Source organism: Oncorhynchus nerka, linkage group LG7 (assembly GCF_034236695.1).
Source record: "Oncorhynchus nerka isolate Pitt River linkage group LG7, Oner_Uvic_2.0, whole genome shotgun sequence".
Classification (NCBI taxonomy): Eukaryota; Metazoa; Chordata; class Actinopteri; order Salmoniformes; family Salmonidae; genus Oncorhynchus; species Oncorhynchus nerka.
The window spans coordinates 70,135,679-70,156,396 of record NC_088402.1 but is presented as its reverse complement, the minus strand read 5'-3'; the positions used below and the strand labels follow the sequence as shown (position 1 = coordinate 70,156,396).

The following is a 20,718-nucleotide window of genomic DNA, read 5'->3' as shown; positions in this document are numbered from 1 at the left end:
TCTCTGTAGTTGATGGCTCTGAGGGGTGTGTTTGTTTGTGAACAGAGCCCCAGGACCAGCTTGCTGAGGGAACTCTTCTCCAGGTTCATCTCTCTGTAGTTGATGGCTCTGAGGGGTGTGTTTGTTTGTGAACAGAGCCCCAGGACCAGCTTGCTGAGGGAACTCTTCTCCAGGTTCATCTCTCTGTAGTTGATGGCTCTGAGGGGTGTGTTTGTTTGTGAACAGAGCCCCAGGACCAGCTTGCTGAGGGAACTCTTCTCCAGGTTCATCTCTCTGTAGTTGATGGCTCTGAGGGGTGTGTTTGTTTGTGAACAGAGCCCCAGGACCAGCTTGCTGAGGGAACTCTTCTCCAGGTTCATCTCTCTGTAGTTGATGGCTCTGAGGGGTGTGTTTGTTTGTGAACAGAGCCCCAGGACCAGCTTGCTGAGGGAACTCTTCTCCAGGTTCATCTCTCTGTAGTTGATGGCTCTGAGGGGTGTGTTTGTTTGTGAACAGAGCCCCAGGACCAGCTTGCTGAGGGAACTCTTCTCCAGGTTCATCTCTCTGTAGTTGATGGCTCTGAGGGGTGTGTTTGTTTGTGAACAGAGCCCCAGGACCAGCTTGCTGAGGGAACTCTTCTCCAGGTTCATCTCTCTGTAGTTGATGGCTCTGAGGGGTGTGTTTGTTTGTGAACAGAGCCCCAGGACCAGCTTGCTGAGGGAACTCTTCTCCAGGTTCATCTCTCTGTAGTTGATGGCTCTGAGGGGTGTGTTTGTTTGTGAACAGAGCCCCAGGACCAGCTTGCTGAGGGAACTCTTCTCCAGGTTCATCTCTCTGTAGTTGATGGCTCTGAGGGGGTGTGTTTGTTTGTGAACAGAGCCCCAGGACCAGCTTGCTGAGGGAACTCTTCTCCAGGTTCATCTCTCTGTAGTTGATGGCTCTGAGGGGTGTGTTTGTTTGTGAACAGAGCCCCAGGACCAGCTTGCTGAGGGAACTCTTCTCCAGGTTCATCTCTCTGTAGTTGATGGCTCTGAGGGGTGTGTTTGTTTGTGAACAGAGCCCCAGGACCAGCTTGCTGAGGAACTCTTCTCCAGGTTCATCTCTCTGTAGTTGATGGCTCTGAGGGGTGTGTTTGTTTGTGAACAGAGCCCCAGGACCAGCTTGCTGAGGGAACTCTTCTCCAGGTTCATCTCTCTGTAGTTGATGGCTCTGAGGGGTGTGTTTGTTTGTGAACAGAGCCCCAGGACCAGCTTGCTGAGGGAACTCTTCTCCAGGTTCATCTCTCTGTAGTTGATGGCTCTGAGGGGTGTGTTTGTTTGTGAACAGAGCCCCAGGACCAGCTTGCTGAGGAACTCTTCTCCAGGTTCATCTCTCTGTAGTTGATGGCTCTGAGGGGTGTGTTTGTTTGTGAACAGAGCCCCAGGACCAGCTTGCTGAGGGAACTCTTCTCCAGGTTCATCTCTCTGTAGTTGATGGCTCTGAGGGGTGTGTTTGTTTGTGAACAGAGCCCCAGGACCAGCTTGCTGAGGGAACTCTTCTCCAGGTTCATCTCTCTGTAGTTGATGGCTCTGAGGGGTGTGTTTGTTTGTGAACAGAGCCCCAGGACCAGCTTGCTGAGGGAACTCTTCTCCAGGTTCATCTCTCTGTAGTTGATGGCTCTGAGGGGTGTGTTTGTTTGTGAACAGAGCCCCAGGACCAGCTTGCTGAGGGAACTCTTCTCCAGGTTCATCTCTCTGTAGTTGATGGCTCTGAGGGGTGTGTTTGTTTGTGAACAGAGCCCCAGGACCAGCTTGCTGAGGGAACTCTTCTCCAGGTTCATCTCTCTGTAGTTGATGGCTCTGAGGGGTGTGTTTGTTTGTGAACAGAGCCCCAGGACCAGCTTGCTGAGGGAACTCTTCTCCAGGTTCATCTCTCTGTAGTTGATGGCTCTGAGGGGTGTGTTTGTTTGTGAACAGAGCCCCAGGACCAGCTTGCTGAGGGAACTCTTCTCCAGGTTCATCTCTCTGTAGTTGATGGCTCTGAGGGGTGTGTTTGTTTGTGAACAGAGCCCCAGGACCAGCTTGCTGAGGGAACTCTTCTCCAGGTTCATCTCTCTGTAGTTGATGGCTCTGAGGGTGTGTTTGTTTGTGAACAGAGCCCCAGGACCAGCTTGCTGAGGGAACTCTTCTCCAGGTTCATCTCTCTGTAGTTGATGGCTCTGAGGGGTGTGTTTGTTTGTGAACAGAGCCCCAGGACCAGCTTGCTGAGGGAACTCTTCTCCAGGTTCATCTCTCTGTAGTTGATGGCTCTGAGGGGTGTGTTTGTTTGTGAACAGAGCCCCAGGACCAGCTTGCTGAGGGAACTCTTCTCCAGGTTCATCTCTCTGTAGTTGATGGCTCTGAGGGGTGTGTTTGTTTGTGAACAGAGCCCCAGGACCAGCTTGCTGAGGGAACTCTTCTCCAGGTTCATCTCTCTGTAGTTGATGGCTCTGAGGGGTGTGTTTGTTTGTGAACAGAGCCCCAGGACCAGCTTGCTGAGGGAACTCTTCTCCAGGTTCATCTCTCTGTAGTTGATGGCTCTGAGGGGTGTGTTTGTTTGTGAACAGAGCCCCAGGACCAGCTTGCTGAGGGAACTCTTCTCCAGGTTCATCTCTCTGTAGTTGATGGCTCTGAGGGTGTGTTTGTTTGTGAACAGAGCCCCAGGACCAGCTTGCTGAGGGAACTCTTCTCCAGGTTCATCTCTCTGTAGTTGATGGCTCTGAGGGGTGTGTTTGTTTGTGAACAGAGCCCCAGGACCAGCTTGCTGAGGGAACTCTTCTCCAGGTTCATCTCTGTAGTTGATGGCTCTGAGGGTGTGTTTGTTTGTGAACAGAGCCCCAGGACCAGCTTGCTGAGGGAACTCTTCTCCAGGTTCATCTCTCTGTAGTTGATGGCTCTGAGGGGTGTGTTTGTTTGTGAACAGAGCCCCAGGACCAGCTTGCTGAGGGAACTCTTCTCCAGGTTCATCTCTCTGTAGTTGATGGCTCTGAGGGGTGTGTTTGTTTGTGAACAGAGCCCCAGGACCAGCTTGCTGAGGGAACTCTTCTCCAGGTTCATCTCTCTGTAGTTGATGGCTCTGAGGGGTGTGTTTGTTTGTGAACAGAGCCCCAGGACCAGCTTGCTGAGGGAACTCTTCTCCAGGTTCATCTCTCTGTAGTTGATGGCTCTGAGGGGTGTGTTTGTTTGTGAACAGAGCCCCAGGACCAGCTTGCTGAGGGAACTCTTCTCCAGGTTCATCTCTCTGTAGTTGATGGCTCTGAGGGGTGTGTTTGTTTGTGAACAGAGCCCCAGGACCAGCTTGCTGAGGGAACTCTTCTCCAGGTTCATCTCTCTGTAGTTGATGGCTCTGAGGGGTGTGTTTGTTTGTGAACAGAGCCCCAGGACCAGCTTGCTGAGGGAACTCTTCTCCAGGTTCATCTCTCTGTAGTTGATGGCTCTGAGGGGTGTGTTTGTTTGTGAACAGAGCCCCAGGACCAGCTTGCTGAGGGAACTCTTCTCCAGGTTCATCTCTCTGTAGTTGATGGCTCTGAGGGGTGTGTTTGTTTGTGAACAGAGCCCCAGGACCAGCTTGCTGAGGGAACTCTTCTCCAGGTTCATCTCTCTGTAGTTGATGGCTCTGAGGGGTGTGTTTGTTTGTGAACAGAGCCCCAGGACCAGCTTGCTGAGGGAACTCTTCTCCAGGTTCATCTCTCTGTAGTTGATGGCTCTGAGGGGTGTGTTTGTTTGTGAACAGAGCCCCAGGACCAGCTTGCTGAGGGAACTCTTCTCCAGGTTCATCTCTCTGTAGTTGATGGCTCTGAGGGGTGTGTTTGTTTGTGAACAGAGCCCCAGGACCAGCTTGCTGAGGGAACTCTTCTCCAGGTTCATCTCTCTGTAGTTGATGGCTCTGAGGGGTGTGTTTGTTTGTGAACAGAGCCCCAGGACCAGCTTGCTGAGGGAACTCTTCTCCAGGTTCATCTCTCTGTAGTTGATGGCTCTGAGGGGTGTGTTTGTTTGTGAACAGAGCCCCAGGACCAGCTTGCTGAGGGAACTCTTCTCCAGGTTCATCTCTCTGTAGTTGATGGCTCTGAGGGTGTGTTTGTTTGTGAGGGAACAGAGCCCCAGGACCAGCTTGCTGAGGAACTCTTCTCCAGGTTCATCTCTCTGTAGTTGATGGCTCTGAGGGTGTGTTTGTTTGTGAACAGAGCCCCAGGACCAGCTTGCTGAGGGAACTCTTCTCCAGGTTCATCTCTCTGTAGTTGATGGCTCTGAGGGGTGTGTTTGTTTGTGAACAGAGCCCCAGGACCAGCTTGCTGAGGGAACTCTTCTCCAGGTTCATCTCTCTGTAGTTGATGGCTCTGAGGGTGTGTTTGTTTGTGAACAGAGCCCCAGGACCAGCTTGCTGAGGAACTCTTCTCCAGGTTCATCTCTCTGTAGTTGATGGCTCTGAGGGGTGTGTTTGTTTGTGAACAGAGCCCCAGGACCAGCTTGCTGAGGGAACTCTTCTCCAGGTTCATCTCTCTGTAGTTGATGGCTCTGAGGGGTGTGTTTGTTTGTGAACAGAGCCCCAGGACCAGCTTGCTGAGGGAACTCTTCTCCAGGTTCATCTCTCTGTAGTTGATGGCTCTGAGGGGTGTGTTTGTTTGTGAACAGAGCCCCAGGACCAGCTTGCTGAGGAACTCTTCTCCAGGTTCATCTCTCTGTAGTTGATGGCTCTGAGGGGTGTGTTTGTTTGTGAACAGAGCCCCAGGACCAGCTTGCTGAGGGAACTCTTCTCCAGGTTCATCTCTCTGTAGTTGATGGCTCTGAGGGGTGTGTTTGTTTGTGAACAGAGCCCCAGGACCAGCTTGCTGAGGGAACTCTTCTCCAGGTTCATCTCTCTGTAGTTGATGGCTCTGAGGGGTGTGTTTGTTTGTGAACAGAGCCCCAGGACCAGCTTGCTGAGGGAACTCTTCTCCAGGTTCATCTCTCTGTAGTTGATGGCTCTGAGGGTGTGTTTGTTTGTGAACAGAGCCCCAGGACCAGCTTGCTGAGGGAACTCTTCTCCAGGTTCATCTCTCTGTAGTTGATGGCTCTGAGGGGTGTGTTTGTTTGTGAACAGAGCCCCAGGACCAGCTTGCTGAGGGAACTCTTCTCCAGGTTCATCTCTCTGTAGTTGATGGCTCTGAGGGGTGTGTTTGTTTGTGAACAGAGCCCCAGGACCAGCTTGCTGAGGAACTCTTCTCCAGGTTCATCTCTCTGTAGTTGATGGCTCTGAGGGTGTGTTTGTTTTGAACAGAGCCCCAGGACCAGCTTGCTGAGGACTCTTCTCCAGGTTCATCTCTCTGTAGTTGAGAACCCCAGGACCAGCTTGCTGAGGGAACTCTTCTCCAGGTTCATCTCTGTAGTTGATGGCTCTGAGGGGTGTGTTTGTTTGTGAACAGAGCCCCAGGACCAGCTTGCTGAGGGAACTCTTCTCCAGGTTCATCTCTCTGTAGTTGATGGCTCTGAGGGGTGTGTTTGTGAACAGAGCCCCAGGACCAGCTTGCTGAGGGAACTCTTCTCCAGGTTCATCTCTCTGTAGTTGATGGCTCTGAGGGGTGTGTTTGTTTGTGAACAGAGCCCCAGGACCAGCTTGCTGAGGGAACTCTTCTCCAGGTTCATCTCTCTGTAGTTGATGGCTCTGAGGGTGTGTTTGTTTGTGAACAGAGCCCCAGGACCAGCTTGCTGAGGGAACTCTTCTCCAGGTTCATCTCTCTGTAGTTGATGGCTCTGAGGGGTGTGTTTGTTTGTGAACAGAGCCCCAGGACCAGCTTGCTGAGGGAACTCTTCTCCAGGTTCATCTCTCTGTAGTTGATGGCTCTGAGGGGTGTGTTTGTTTGTGAACAGAGCCCCAGGACCAGCTTGCTGAGGGAACTCTTCTCCAGGTTCATCTCTCTGTAGTTGATGGCTCTGAGGGGTGTGTTTGTTTGTGAACAGAGCCCCAGGACCAGCTTGCTGAGGGAACTCTTCTCCAGGTTCATCTCTCTGTAGTTGATGGCTCTGAGGGGTGTGTTTGTTTGTGAACAGAGCCCCAGGACCAGCTTGCTGAGGGAACTCTTCTCCAGGTTCATCTCTCTGTAGTTGATGGCTCTGAGGGGTGTGTTTGTTTGTGAACAGAGCCCCAGGACCAGCTTGCTGAGGGAACTCTTCTCCAGGTTCATCTCTCTGTAGTTGATGGCTCTGAGGGGTGTGTTTGTTTGTGAACAGAGCCCCAGGACCAGCTTGCTGAGGGAACTCTTCTCCAGGTTCATCTCTCTGTAGTTGATGGCTCTGAGGGGTGTGTTTGTTTGTGAACAGAGCCCCAGGACCAGCTTGCTGAGGAACTCTTCTCCAGGTTCATCTCTCTGTAGTTGATGGCTCTGAGGGGTGTGTTTGTTTGTGAACAGAGCCCCAGGACCAGCTTGCTGAGGGAACTCTTCTCCAGGTTCATCTCTCTGTAGTTGATGGCTCTGAGGGGGTGTGTTTGTTTGTGAACAGAGCCCCAGGACCAGCTTGCTGAGGGAACTCTTCTCCAGGTTCATCTCTCTGTAGTTGATGGCTCTGAGGGGTGTGTTTGTTTGTGAACAGAGCCCCAGGACCAGCTTGCTGAGGGAACTCTTCTCCAGGTTCATCTCTCTGTAGTTGATGGCTCTGAGGGGGTGTGTTTGTTTGTGAACAGAGCCCCAGGACCAGCTTGCTGAGGAACTCTTCTCCAGGTTCACTCTCTGTAGTTGATGGCTCTGAGGGGTGTGTTTGTTTGTGAACAGAGCCCCAGGACCAGCTTGCTGAGGGAACTCTTCTCCAGGTTCATCTCTGTAGTTGATGGCTCTGAGGGGTGTGTTTGTTTGTGAACAGAGCCCCAGGACCAGCTTGCTGAGGGAACTCTTCTCCAGGTTCATCTCTCTGTAGTTGATGGCTCTGAGGGGTGTGTTTGTTTGTGAACAGAGCCCCAGGACCAGCTTGCTGAGGGAACTCTTCTCCAGGTTCATCTCTCTGTAGTTGATGGCTCTGAGGGGTGTGTGTGTTTGTGAACAGAGCCCCAGGACCAGCTTGCTGAGGGAACTCTTCTCCAGGTTCATCTGATCTTTTAGGTGATTGTCTTTTCTGGATTTTGATAATTAGCTGTTATCGTCCCAATTCTGCTCTGCATTCATTATTTGGTGTTTTATGTTGTACACAGAGAATGTTTTTCCAGAATTCCACATGCAGAGTCTCAGTTTGGTGTTTGTCCCATTTTCTGAATTCTTGGTTGTTGAGCAGTCTCCAGACCTCACAATTGTCGAGGGCAATGGGTTCTATAACTGATTCTAGAAGTCTTTTTTTTAGCCAGATCCTAATTGGTATGTTGGATGTTATGCTCCTTTTGATGGCATAGGCCCTTCTTGCCTTGTCTCTCAGATTGTTCACAGCTTTGTGGAGGTTACCTGTGGTGCTGATGTTTAGGCTGATAGTTTTTTGTGTTCTCTAGGGCAACGGGTGTTTAGGTGGAATTTGTATTTGTTGTCCTGGCAACTGGACCTTTTTTGGAACACCATTCATTTTGTCTTACTGAGATTCACTGTCAGGGCCCAGATCGGACAGAATCTTTGGAGAAGATCAACGTGCTAATCTAGGCCATCCTTGTTTGGAGATGAAAGCACCAGATCTTCAGTAGACATTTGACCTCAGATTCTAGTTTGGATGAGGCTGGGTGCCTGCAGACTGTTCCAGTGCCCTTGCCAATTTGTTGATATATACTGTATGTTGAAGAGGCTGCGGCTCAAGCTGCATTCCTGTCTCACCCCAACGACACTGAGCAATGAAATATGCATTTTATTTGTATACATGGATTTAAGGTTTTTCTTCAGCACCACTTTCCATCAATGTATATAGCAGATCCTTATTCCAAATAGAGTCAAAAGCTTTTTTGAAATCAACAAAGCATGAGAAGACTGTGTTTGTTTGTTAATTAGGGTGTGCAGGGTGAAATATGTGGTCTGCAATACAGAAATGTGTTAAAGTCAATTTGACATTTGCTCAGGAAATGTACGTGTCTGCTGTTAATGATAATGCAGAGGATTTTCCCAAGGTTGCTGTTAATTTCATGGTCAAATTTCTCTCCACTTTTTGGGATTTGCGTGATCAGCCAAAGCTGAGGATGATGTTAAAGAGTTTAAGTATAGCCAATTGGAATTTGTGGTCTGTATATTTTAGTTCAATTTGGATACCATCAACTAGGGATACACCGATATTACATTTTTGTCCGATACCCATAACCCATATTTAAAATTTGAGCAGCCTTTTAAGCATTCTAGTACAGTTTAAATAGTTGAAAAACACACACACACACTACACATCCTGACCGAAAACTTATTTTGTTGGCATTTACATATATCCCCAGTAAAACATAATCAAAACCTATTTCTTTCACTTACTTGCTGTGCTGTTTCATTGTTCATTTGTTCAGTCTCAAACAGGATAAACCCTGTTTCTTGTCTGCATCGAAGTAGCGGTCCTTGTACCTAGCATCGAGAATGGTGGCGACACAGTTGAGGCTCAGAGAGAATGCCACCAAATCGCTTGTTCACAGTCTCTAGTAGAGTACATTTCCAAGTTAACCCAACGGTCTGTGTTGACATTTTTGTTGAGCAGGCGATTCAATGACATGACAGGGTATCACGCCTGCTACAGACGCAGTTGAGCTTATTCCTCCAGTCAGTTGTTCGAATGGAGCTGGGAGTGTTCATGTTTACAAGTTTCAAACATGTTCTCAAATACCATTGAAATAGCGCAGCGTTATGAGAGAACCAGCACATTCTTGAGCATGCAATGTGGCTTTCCTCAGTACGAAATCCTCGTCGACCCACTGTGCTGTCAGACTAATAATGCTCATGGGGCTGACATCACTGGTCCAAATGTCAGTCGTGAAGCTAATAGCAGTGACGCCCATAGCAAGTAACGTTAGCTCATGGATGTGAGTTTCAAAAATACTGTGTAACTCCGGTAGGGCAACATCTGAAAAACAGTGCCTACTTGGTAGTGTGTGCCAGTGCTCGACCAGTCGGCAAAAGCCAACATCACCCACGACAGAGAACGGTTGATTGTCAAGGGCAATGAATGCTATTATCTTGGCTTTAATGGATTTCACCTTTGAGTTGTCTCGCTGTAATTTTATTACTCTTTCAAATTATTTGATTTGCTCGATTTGTTGACTGCTTGATCCACATGGCAGACATTGTGGGCTAGGTTAGGAATGCTGTGTTGCCATCTTTAGCTAAAATCGGCTGATTCCGATATGCTTACCGATATATTGTGCATCCCTACTATCAACACCACAGACCTTTTTGGGTTGGAGGCTTTGTATTTTGTCCTGTAGTTCTTTCAATGTAATTGGAAGAACTACCAGTCTATAACACTCTGACAGTGAAAGAGAGAGGAAGGGAAGATTTTGTATCGAGACTCCAGTCATAACTTTCTGTTTGTACAACTGTAAGACATATTAAATGTATTCATTCACCAGTTAAATGACTTTCATGAAGCTACTGGTCAAATGTTCTGCTGTGAACTTCATGAATAAGTCTGTGTCGCAGCTGTCGTCAAGGGCATTCACCTTCTAAATAGATGCAGTTCATTAGAAGTTGCACTGAATTAACTTTTTCCCATTACTTCAAAGTGCTCTGTCATTCCAGTCCCCTCCTGCAGGCACAGTGTTAGTATTATCAGTGTGGTTCTTCTCTCTGTTGTAGAGCATTCCGTCCCAAGTGGGTAATGGGGTCACCAGACTGGAACAGCTTGCCATCTTGAATCTTTAGTTCCCCTGCTGAAACGTTCAGCAATATGAGGATACTTTATACCCTCCTGATGATACTGTAGCTACTGGGACTAGCCTACATTATGAGTGACACAGGAGCCAGATCCGACTCTGTACACTGTAATCACCCACAGCTTGATTGAACACCTCACCTTATGAAGTCCTGGAGCTGGAAGATGGGATTCGGCCTTTCCTAGAGGCTGCCTGTGGATTAAGTCATGATGCAGTTGTGTGGCGATAGGAAGAGGAGATGCCACACCACAGCAGCTCCCTACTGATCAGAGCAGCACCAGCTATACTCCTGCAGATGTTATTTCCTGGTCGGCTCATCCTTATTATACAGTCTATGTCTATTCTATGTCTATTCTACAGTTAGATATTTAGATCTGATTTGACTGAGCTTAATTAAACTTGGAGACTAGTGTTCCCTTGCCTGTGGCAGGATCTAGTCACAGAGCAGCTAAATATCCTGGGACTAAACACCTCCCTCTGCAACTGGATCCTGGACTTTCTGATGGGCCTCCCCAGGTGGTGAGGGTAGGTAGCAACACATCTGCCACGCTGATCCTCAACACTGGAGCCCCTCAGGGGTGAGTGCTCAGTCCCCTCCTGTACTCCCTGTTCACCCACGGCTGCATGGCCAGACACGACTCCAACACCATCATTAAGTTTGCAGATGACAGTGGTCGGCCTGATCAGAAAAGGAAAAGGATGACCTAGCACACCCCCATTCTCATTGACGGAGCTGTAATAGAATAGGTTGAGAGCTTCAAGTTCCTTTCTGTCCACATCACCAACAAACTAGAATGGTCTAAACACACCAAGACAGTCGTGAAGAGGGCACGACAAAACTTATTCCCCCTCGGGAGACTGAACAGGGTCCTCAGATCCTCAAAAGGTTCTACAGCTGCATCATTGAGAGCATCCTAACTGGTTGCATCACTGCCTGGTACGGCAACTGCTCGGCCTCCGACCACAAGGCACTACAGAGGGCAAGCTGCCTGCCACCCAGAACCTCTACACCAGGCGTCAGAGGAAAGCCCAAAAAATAGTCAAAGACCCCAGCCACCCCAGTCGTAGACTGTTCTCTCTGCTACCGCATGGCAAGCTGTACCGGAGCACTTAGTCTAGGACCAAAAGGCTTCTCAACAGCTTTTACCCCCAAGCCATACGACTCCTGAACAGGTAATCAAATAGCTACCCGGACCATTTGCATTGTGTCCCGCCCATCTTAATCTTTTCTTTTTATTGGCAAGTCTGAGATGAGGCCTTTTCTTTGCAACTCTGCCTAGAAGGCCAGCATCCCGGAGTCGCCTCTTCACTGTTGACGTTGAGACTGGTGTTTTGTGGGTACTATTTAATGAAGCTGCCAGTTGAGGACTTGTGAGGCGTCTGTTTCTCAAACTAGACACTAAATGTACTTGTCCTCTTGCTCAGTTGTGCATCAGGGCCTCCAGCTCCTCTTTCTATTCTGATTAGAACCAGTTTGCGCTGTTCAATAGGCAATTTCTTTAGCCTTAATTTCTCAGAACAAGAATAGACTGACGAGTTTCAGAAGAAAGTGCTTTGTTTCTGGCCATTTTGAGCCTGTAATCGAACCCACAAATGCTGACGCTTCAGATACTCAACTAGTCTAAAGAAGGCCAGTTGTATTGCTTCTTTAATCAGAACAACAGTTTTCAGCTGTGCTAACATAATTGCAAAAGCGTTTTCTGATGATCAATTACCCTTTTAAAATGATCAACTTGGATTAGCTAACACAACGTGCCATTGGAACACAGGAGTGATGGTTGCTGATAATGGGCCTCTGTACGCCTATGTAGATATTCCATTAAAAATCAGTTGTTTCCAGCTACAATAGTCATTTACAACATTAACAATGTCTACACTGTATTTCTGATCAATGTTTTTTTAATGAACAAAAAAAGTGCTTTTCTTTCAAAAACAAATACATTTCTAAGTGACCCCAAGCTTTTGAACGGTAGAGAACATGTACTTATAACCTCAATTAGCCCAACTAACCGGTGCCCCTGCACATTGACTCTGTACCGGTACCACCTGTATATAGCCTCACTACTGTTATTTTCACTGTCATTTTACTGTTTTTTTTATTTGTATTTCTTTACTTATCTATTGTTTACCTAATAGCTATTTTTTTGCTTTAAAATTGCACTGTTGGTTAGGGCTTGTAAGTATCCATTTCACTGTAAGGTCTACCTACACCTTGTATTCGGCACACGTGACAAATAAGCTTTGACTTGATTTGAGATGGAGTTGTGTGACAGAATCTAAGTTGGTACGAGGAGACCTTCTGTTGTGTTCATTTACGTACTGCAACCTCTTGAGTGCCCTGACCTGTTTTGAGTACTTGTACCTCCTATGAGTAGTGGCAGTATTTCTTCATATTTGAACGTTTAAAAGACCATCTCTTTTTTTTCTTCACACACCTTTCATGTAAAGGTTTGACGGTTACCAGAGATCTCAGTTCCTATAACGCCCATTATTGCCGCCTTGTCTGTATTCACAGGCTCCCTGTCGCTCTCTCTGTCACCCCCTCAGCCTGAAGGTTGTCAGCTGGTCAGGTAGGATCACTTATTGCGGTGTAGCAGACCGGAGAGTTGACAGTTTGCTCAACAACCTAGCAGAGGTGAATGCTAATGCAGAAACCTTGAGCTGCGGTATTCAAGATAACAGCCAAACGTTGCCTTTCAACGCATCACTCGGATTAGCATGTAGCCTGTCCGTGATGTGTGTGTAAGAGGGAGTAAAGTTCTTTCCTTTGGCAAGAAAAAGTTCATTTTCAGATTTCTTTTTATGTCCTCGTTTTCATGACTTTTCTATTTCTTATTTTTTTTGTCTATTGAATAGGTAATAGGGCTGTAATGCTCAGTCACCCAGGAGGGGTTGCCCTGGGTTACATTATACCTAACTCATTACCCATTGGACAGTTTTCTTAAAGGTCTAATGCAGGCATTTTTATCTCAACATCAAATCATTTCTGGGTAAGATTTAAATACCTTACTGTGATTGTTTTCAATTAAAATGGCCCAAAATAAACAAATTGCTTCTTAGCAAAGAGCAATTTCTCAAACTGAAACTCTGTTCTCGCACTGTCTTCAAGAAAACCTCAAGTACTCTGTCTGCACCATTGATGGAATGTTTAACAAATGAAAGCAATATTAAGCAAAAGTATGTTTTCTAACTTTCCCCATCCTTTGTTTTAGTTATTTAGAAGCCTGCGAATATCCTCTGTAAATAGGTCAGTTGTTAAAGTGTAGCCCTTCTCTATTTTCTCTATCCCTCTCTTAGCCGTCTCTCCCTCCCTACTGTTGCTGTGAGGAGCAGCCAGCCTGGCTGCGGGCGGCCATCTTGCTGGTCACGGCTGGCTGCTCTGGAACACTCTACTGAGCTGTGTGACAGCGTGTGGACGAGGGGGTCCCAGGGCACCAAAAAAAGCTATTTCATTGTGTGTCTGGGTCTGCTAACTCCTCCTTTTCTCACACCCTCTCCTCTTTACACACACAGCCTGCCTTTACAGACGAGGAGATTTTACTTACATGAGGTCTTGGCCTGCGCATCTGCATTTAAGTGTGTGTGTGTGTTTTAAAGCCCATGCTAATGCAGGTTTGTCTCAGTCTTAGGATCATACTGAACATGACAATCCAGGGGATACATTGTTTGGGCCAGTTAGAGTAGACCCACAGATGGGAGGGGATAGAGAGAGAAGAAAGAGAGTGGGAGAGCGACACATAGACAGAGACTGAGAAGAAAGGATAGTCATCTAACAGCCCACTTCACTTTTGCTTCGTTTCTTGTCCTGCTCCCCACGGATCCCATGGCCACTATGAAGCCAGCTTTTGTGAGTATATTGATTCTCTTTACACAGTGTCTTTCAATTTTCCATTAATAGAAATTATGTTGTAGTCTACCTCTTTTTCTTTTAGGATATTTTTTCATTAATATTAATAATATTGTAATGTTTTGTTTTCCATCTTATTAACTAATCCAAGGATGTTTTCCTACTTTAGCCAACCTCATTGATCAAGACTTCTGCCTAATCTTCTGTGGCATTTTAAACTCCACAGGCTGTTTTTTGAGAGTATATCAATGTTGCTATTATTGTTTTTCTGTATCTGTTAGCACTCTGTTTGTTTGGAGAGGGTTAAGCTCTTTTCCCAGATTCTCCCTCTGAGAGAGGAGATGGCCTGAGACCCTGTAGAAATAAGAGTTAAATCCCCATGTTGTGGGTTAGGACCTGCTGCTGGGAGCAAACCAAACTCTGTGTCATCGCCTGGGGTGACCAACGGAGGGTCACTCTGGGGCAGTTGGTGGAGGCTATTGGTGGAGGCTATTGATTGTGCTGTGTACCAGTGTCAGTGTAGATCCCGTGGCACCTGTTCAGAGGGTGTTGTGTTAGTGTTTAGGCCCTCTGAATGGCCTCTCCAGGCCCTGCTCTCGGAGCCAGCTTGCTAATGTGAGGCTCGGCTCCTAGATCTGGGCACGCTTTCCATTTGGAAGACCTTTATTTTACCTCCAACACACTCTGCCAGTTGGCCCTGGTTCTCGGTGCCCAAGGGCTCTCTCTGTCTTTGTCTCTCTCTCTATCACTCTCACTCCATTTCCATCTCGCTCCCTCTTTCTGAATTTTTTGATCTCCATCACTCTGACCCCAACCCCACCTGGTAGCTAACCCACTCCCTCCTCAGCTGTTGACCTTTAACACCCCCCCTGACCTCTGACCTCTTCTCATCCTATCAGGTCGATGGTGCCCATAGACACTAGAGAGCCCCTCTCACAATGGATGTGTCTCTAGGACCTATATATGGATTAAAACCTTTTCTCTTGTCTCAGCTCTGTGTTTGGTTATGAGTATCTATCCCAGTGAGAAGCTTCCTTGGCTGTGTATGTAGGCCTATAGGCCATACCTTGAGGAACCACCAGGCCGTTATATCCTCTGCTCAGATCAGGGTGTATTTACTTAGTCTCACAGTATATTAGACCTGTCTGTCACAGCCAGCCAACTGCAGCCTTGAAAGCTGATTCTTATGTTGGATGAAGGGTGCCAAAATATCAAGGTTGAATGGTGCTAGCACCGTGTAGTGTGTGTGCGTAGTGTGTGTGTGTTGGTTGCATATGTGTGTCTGTGTGTGTCGGAGCACAGCTTGGTGTGTGTATACAGCTGTGTGATGTACAGTAATCAATCATTTCTTCCTATTGGCACCTTTCGGGTCCCATATGCTCGGAGGGGGTGTATTCAGGGTATTGTCCTGAATCACAGGCTGGTAGACCATTACAGAGAGGTACAGGGTTTGGCAGTCAGGTTCTAGAGGGGGAGATAGAATCCAGACATCTCCTCCATGAAAGAATGTAGCATAACATTACTCTAGCAGTTTCCCCTGAGAGCCACAGCTCCTAGCTAGATTACCAGACAGCAGCGTATAGCACAGCCACTCAGACAGACAGAGGATGCTGGCTGGGCTGTATTGTCCAAAACTGCTCATTACTGGGAACTGATGACACTCAAGGGTTTTATTCTGCAGGCAAACAGAGAGCCTATAGATCTGAATGAAGCCACAGTCCTGTCATCTTTATCTGGGCAGGCCACACTTAGAGCTTTGTGTAACCACTTTACAGGAGACCTAGCATTCCTCCACAGAGTGATAATTGTCCCAACTCATCAATCTCTCCGTTTAATTGCAACATCAGGTTTGGAAAGGAAGCAATGCAATGACATTTATGGACACTAGAGTGAGCGAAATTATATTTTACACAAGCTATAAATAGATATTTACAAAATAATGTCCTCATCCTGTGAGAATACCAGTATTAAGGAAGGTATCCTTATGGACCTTTTTGTCTTTTATTCAGCATGATATATGGTTATGACATCCATTGTTCTCATAGTTATTTTATTTCTTTCTCATTCCTAACGCTCCTCCTCCCCGAGTTCTACATAATAAACCTGTCCTGTTTGAAAATAAACATCCCTGCTCATGAGTGTCTAACACGCATTCGGAAAGTATTCAGACCCCTTGACTTTTTCCAAATGTTACAGCCTTATTCTAAAATTGATTAAATTAAAAACAATCCTCAGCAGTCTAAACACAATACCCCATAATGACAAAGCGAAAACAGGTTTTTAGAAAACATAAATACCTTATTTACATAAGTATTCAGACCCCTTGCTATGAGACTCGAAATTGAGATCAGGTGCAACCTGTTTTCATTGATCATCCTTGAGACGTTTCTACAACTTGATTGGAGTCCACCTTTGGTAAATTCAATTGATTGGACATGATTTGGAAAGGCACACACCTCTCTATATAAGATCTCACAGTTGACAGTGCATGTCAGATCCAAAACCAACCCTAAAGCTCCGAGACAGGATTGTTTCTAGGCACAGATCTGGGGAAGGGTACCAAAACATTTCTGAAGAACACAGTGGCCTCCATCATTCTTAAATGTAACAAGTTTGAAACCACCAAGACTCTTCCAAGAGCTTTCCGACCGGCCAAACTGAGCAATCGGGGGAGAAGGATCTTGGTCAGGGAGGTGACCAAGAACCCGATGGTCATTCTGACAGAGCTCCAGAGTTCCTCTGTGGAGATGGGAGAACCTTCCAGAAGGACAACCATTTCTGCAGCACTCCACCAATCAGGCCTTCATGGTAGAGTGGCCAGATGGAAGCCACTCTTCAGTAAAAGGCACATGACAGCCAGCTTGGAGTTTGCCAAAAGGCACCTAAAGACTCTTAGACCATGAGAAACAAGAATCTTTGGTTTCCAAGATTGAACTCTTTGTCCTGAATGCTACTAAGTGTCACATCTGGAGTAAATCTGGCACCATCCCTACGGTGAAGCATGGTGGTGGCAGCATCATGCTTTAGGGATGTTTTTCAGCGGAAGGGACTGGGAGACTATTCAATATCGAGGCAAAGATGAACAGAAAAAAGTACAGAGAGATCCTTGATGAAAACCTGCTCCACAGCGCTCAGGACCTCAGACCGGTGCGAAGGTTCACCTTCCAACAGGACAACGACCATAAGCACATAGCCAAGACCATGCATGAGTGGCTTTGGGACAAGTCTGAATCTCCTTGAGTGGCCCAGCCAGCGTCCGGGCTTGAACCCGATCGAACATCTCTGGAGAGACATGAAAATAGCTGTGCAGCAATGCTCCCCATCCAACCTGACAACAAAATGTGGAAAAAGTCAAGGGGTCTGAATACTTTTCGAAGGCACTGTACATAGCCTATCTATCTTTAATGGGGGAGGGATCTGTCATTCCATGGCGTTTTCATTGTAAAGAGAACAGTGCCAGTGCCATGGAGGGGACTAGTTAATGAGGAGAGAGGGGCAGAGCGAAAAGAGTGGGATCAAAAAGCTGAGTGAACCCCCCTATTCCACAGATGGTTCAGGCTAAACCCTCTTGTCCCCTTTCTTTTGAGCATGCATGTGCCTCATCCTTAGTGAGCACACAGAGAGGAGAGCCAGTATGGAGGCTGCCAGTTAAGGACGATATGGAGAACCAGCAGATGGTGATGGGAAAGGTAGTTTAGTCCCATCTGTTTCAAATTAGGCTACCTGAATGAGTCAGCCAGCGTGCCAGCCAGCTTGTCGCTTGCTGTCATAGTCCCATTTGCAACCTGCCGCATGTTTTTACAGGTTAAAATGTGTTTATGCTTGTTATGCTATGTTCATTTCTGTTGGTGAGCTAGTTTCAAGTTATTGTCACATGCACAAGTACAGTGAAATGCCTTTCTTACAAGCTTTTCCCCAACAATGCGGTAATCAATATCAGTAGTACTATAAAGTAGAACAAAAACACGAGAAAGAAAAACACAAGAAGTAAGTAAGCTATATACAGGAACAGTTCCAGGGTCAGTGCCATTAAGCTACAGTACCAGTCAAAAGTTTGGACACACCTATCATTCCAGGATTTGTCTTTATTTTTTATATTTTCTACATTGTAGAATAATAGTGAAGACATCAAAACTATGAAATAAAACATATGTACTCATGTAGTAACCAAAAAGTGTAACCAAATAAAAATATATAAAAATATATTTGAGATTCTTCAAAATAGCCACCCTTTTCCTTGATGACAGTTTTGCCCGCTCTTGGCATTCTCTCAACCAGCTTCATGAGGTACAGTAGTTACCTGGAATACATTTAAATTAATAGGTGTGCTTTGTTAAAACTTCTTAGGGCTGCAATCCCGTTAACGGGATCGATATGACAACAGCCAGTGAAAGTGCAGGGCGCCAAATTCAAAACAACAGAAATCTCATAATTAAAATTCCTCAAATATACATGTATCTTATACCGTTTTAAAGGTAATCTAGTTGTTAATCCCACCACAGTGTTCAATTTCAAATAGGCTTTACAGCAAAAGCACCACAAACGATTATGTTAGGTCACCACCAAGCCGCAGAAAAATACAGCCTTTTTTCCAGCCAAAGATAGGAGTCACAAAAGGCACAAATAGAGATAAAAATGTATCACTAACCTTTGATGATCTTCATCAGATGACACTCATAGGACTTCATGTTACACAATACATGTATGTTTTGTTTGATAAAGTTCATATTTATATAAAAAAAATCAGTTTACATTGGCGCGTTACGTTCACTAGTTCCAAAAACATCCAGTGATTTTGCACAGCCACATCAATTTGACAGAAATACTCATCATAAATGTTGATGAAAATACAAGTGTTACACATGGAATTATTGACATACCTCTCCTTAATGCAACCGCTGTGTCAGATTTCAAAAAACTTTACGGAAAAAGCAAACCATACAATAATCCGAGAACGGCGCTCAGAAAAAAAAAAGATTTATCCGCCATGTTGGAGTCAACAGAAATCAGAAATAACATTATAAATATTCCCTTACCTTTGATGATCTTCATCAGAATGCATTCCCAGGAATCCTAGTTCCACAATAAATGTTTGATTTGTTCGATAATGTCCATTATTTATGTCCAAGTAGCTACTTTTGTTAGGGCGTTTAGTACACAAATCCAAACGCTCGTGCAGGTCCAGCCGAACGTCGGACGAAAACTTCTAAAAGTTATATTACACGACGTAGAAACATTTCAAACTAAGTATAGAATCAATCGTTAGGATGTTTTTATCATAAAACTTCAATAACGTTCCATCTGGAGCATTCCATTGTCTGTAGAAAAGCCATGGAACGCAGGTCGCTCTCATGTGAAATGCGCATGACCAGGACATGGCTCTCTGCCAGACCACTGACTCAAAGAGATCTCATCTGGCCCCACATCACAGTAGAAGCCTTATTCAAGTTTCTAAACACGGCTGACATCTAGTGGAAGCACTAGGAAGTGCAACATAGCCCTATCGAATACACAGTGGGATATTGGTTGAGTTCAAAAACTACAAACCTCAGATTTCCCACTTCCTGTTTGGATTTTTTCTCAGGTTTTTGCCTGCCATATAAGTTATGTTATACTCACAGACATCATTCAAACAGTTTTAGAAACTTCAGAGTTTTCTATCCAAATGTACTAATAATATGCATATATTAGCAACTGGGACTGAGGAGCAGGCCGTTTACTCTGGGCACCTTATTCATCCAAGCTACTCAATGGCTGCAGGGGCAGTATGAGAAGTTTAAAGTTCATTTGTGGAATTTCTGTCCTTCTTAATGCGTTTGAGTCAATCAGTTGTGTTGTGACAAGGCAGGGGTGGTATACAGAAGATTGCCCTATTTGGCAAATGACCAAGTCCGTATTATGGCAAGAACAGCTCAAATAAGCAAAGAGAAATGACCAGTCCATCATTGCTTTAAGACGTGAAGGTCAGTCAATCTGGAAAATGTCAAGAACTTTGAACGTTTCTTCAAGTGCAGTCGCAAAAACCATTCAGGCGCTATGATGAAACTGGCTCTCATGAGGACGGCCACAGGAAAGGAAGACCCAGAGTTACTTCTGTTTCAGAGGACAAGTTTTCAGCCTTGGAAATTGCAGCCCAAATAAATACTTCAGAGTTAAAGTAACAGACGCATCTCAACGTCAACTGTTCAGAGGAGACTGTGTGAATGAGGCCTTCATGGTCAAATTGCTGCAAATAAACCACTACTAAAGGACACCAATAATAAGAAGAGACTTGCTTTGGCCAAGACACACGAGCAAGGTACATTAAACCGGTGGAAATCTGTCCTTTGGTCTGATCAGTCCAAATTTTTGGTTCTAACCGCTGTGTCTTTGTGAAACAGATGATCTCCGCATGTGTGGTTCCCACCATGAAGCATAGAGGAGGAGGTGTGATGGTGTCGGGGTGCTTTGCTGGTGACACTGTCAGTGATTTATTTAGAATTCAAAATGTATTTAGAATTCAAGAACACTACTCAAGAACACTTAACCAGCATGGCTACCACAGCATTCTGCAGTGAATGCAGAATTGCACTTAGTGGGACTATCATTTGTTTTTCAACAGAACAATGACCCAACACACCTGCAGGCTGTGTAAGGGCTATTTGACTAAGAAGGAGAGTAATGAAGTGCGGCATCAGATGACCTAGCCTCCACCCAACCTCAACCGAAATGAGATGGTTTGGTATGAGTTTGACCGCAGAATGAAGGAAAAGAAGCCAACAACTGCTCAGCATATTTGGGAACTCCTTCAAGAGTGTTGGAAAAACATTCCAGGTGAAGCTGGTTGAGATAATTCCACAAATTAACTTTTAACAAGGCACACCTTGTTAAATTAATTGAAATGAATTGAAATGCATTCCAGGTAACCACCTCTTGAAGCTGGTTGAGAGAATGCCAGGAGTGTGCAAAGCTGTCATCAAGGCAAAGGGTGGCTACTTTCAAGAATCTTAAATATATGACTCGTACTGTATATACAGGATCAGTTCCAGTATCCGTTCCAATACAATATTTGCAATGTGCAGGGATACTGGAGTGATAGAGGTAGATATGTATAG

At 45.9% G+C, this 20,718-nt stretch overlaps 1 protein-coding gene across 6 annotated transcripts in view; it reads left to right on the top strand.

The window, feature by feature from the left end:
* The window catches only part of LOC115132623 (ankyrin repeat and SAM domain-containing protein 1A-like), a 131,525-nt gene that overhangs the window by 71,930 nt on the left and 38,877 nt on the right, over positions 1-20,718 (top strand). The gene's annotated exons all lie outside the window — the stretch shown is intronic.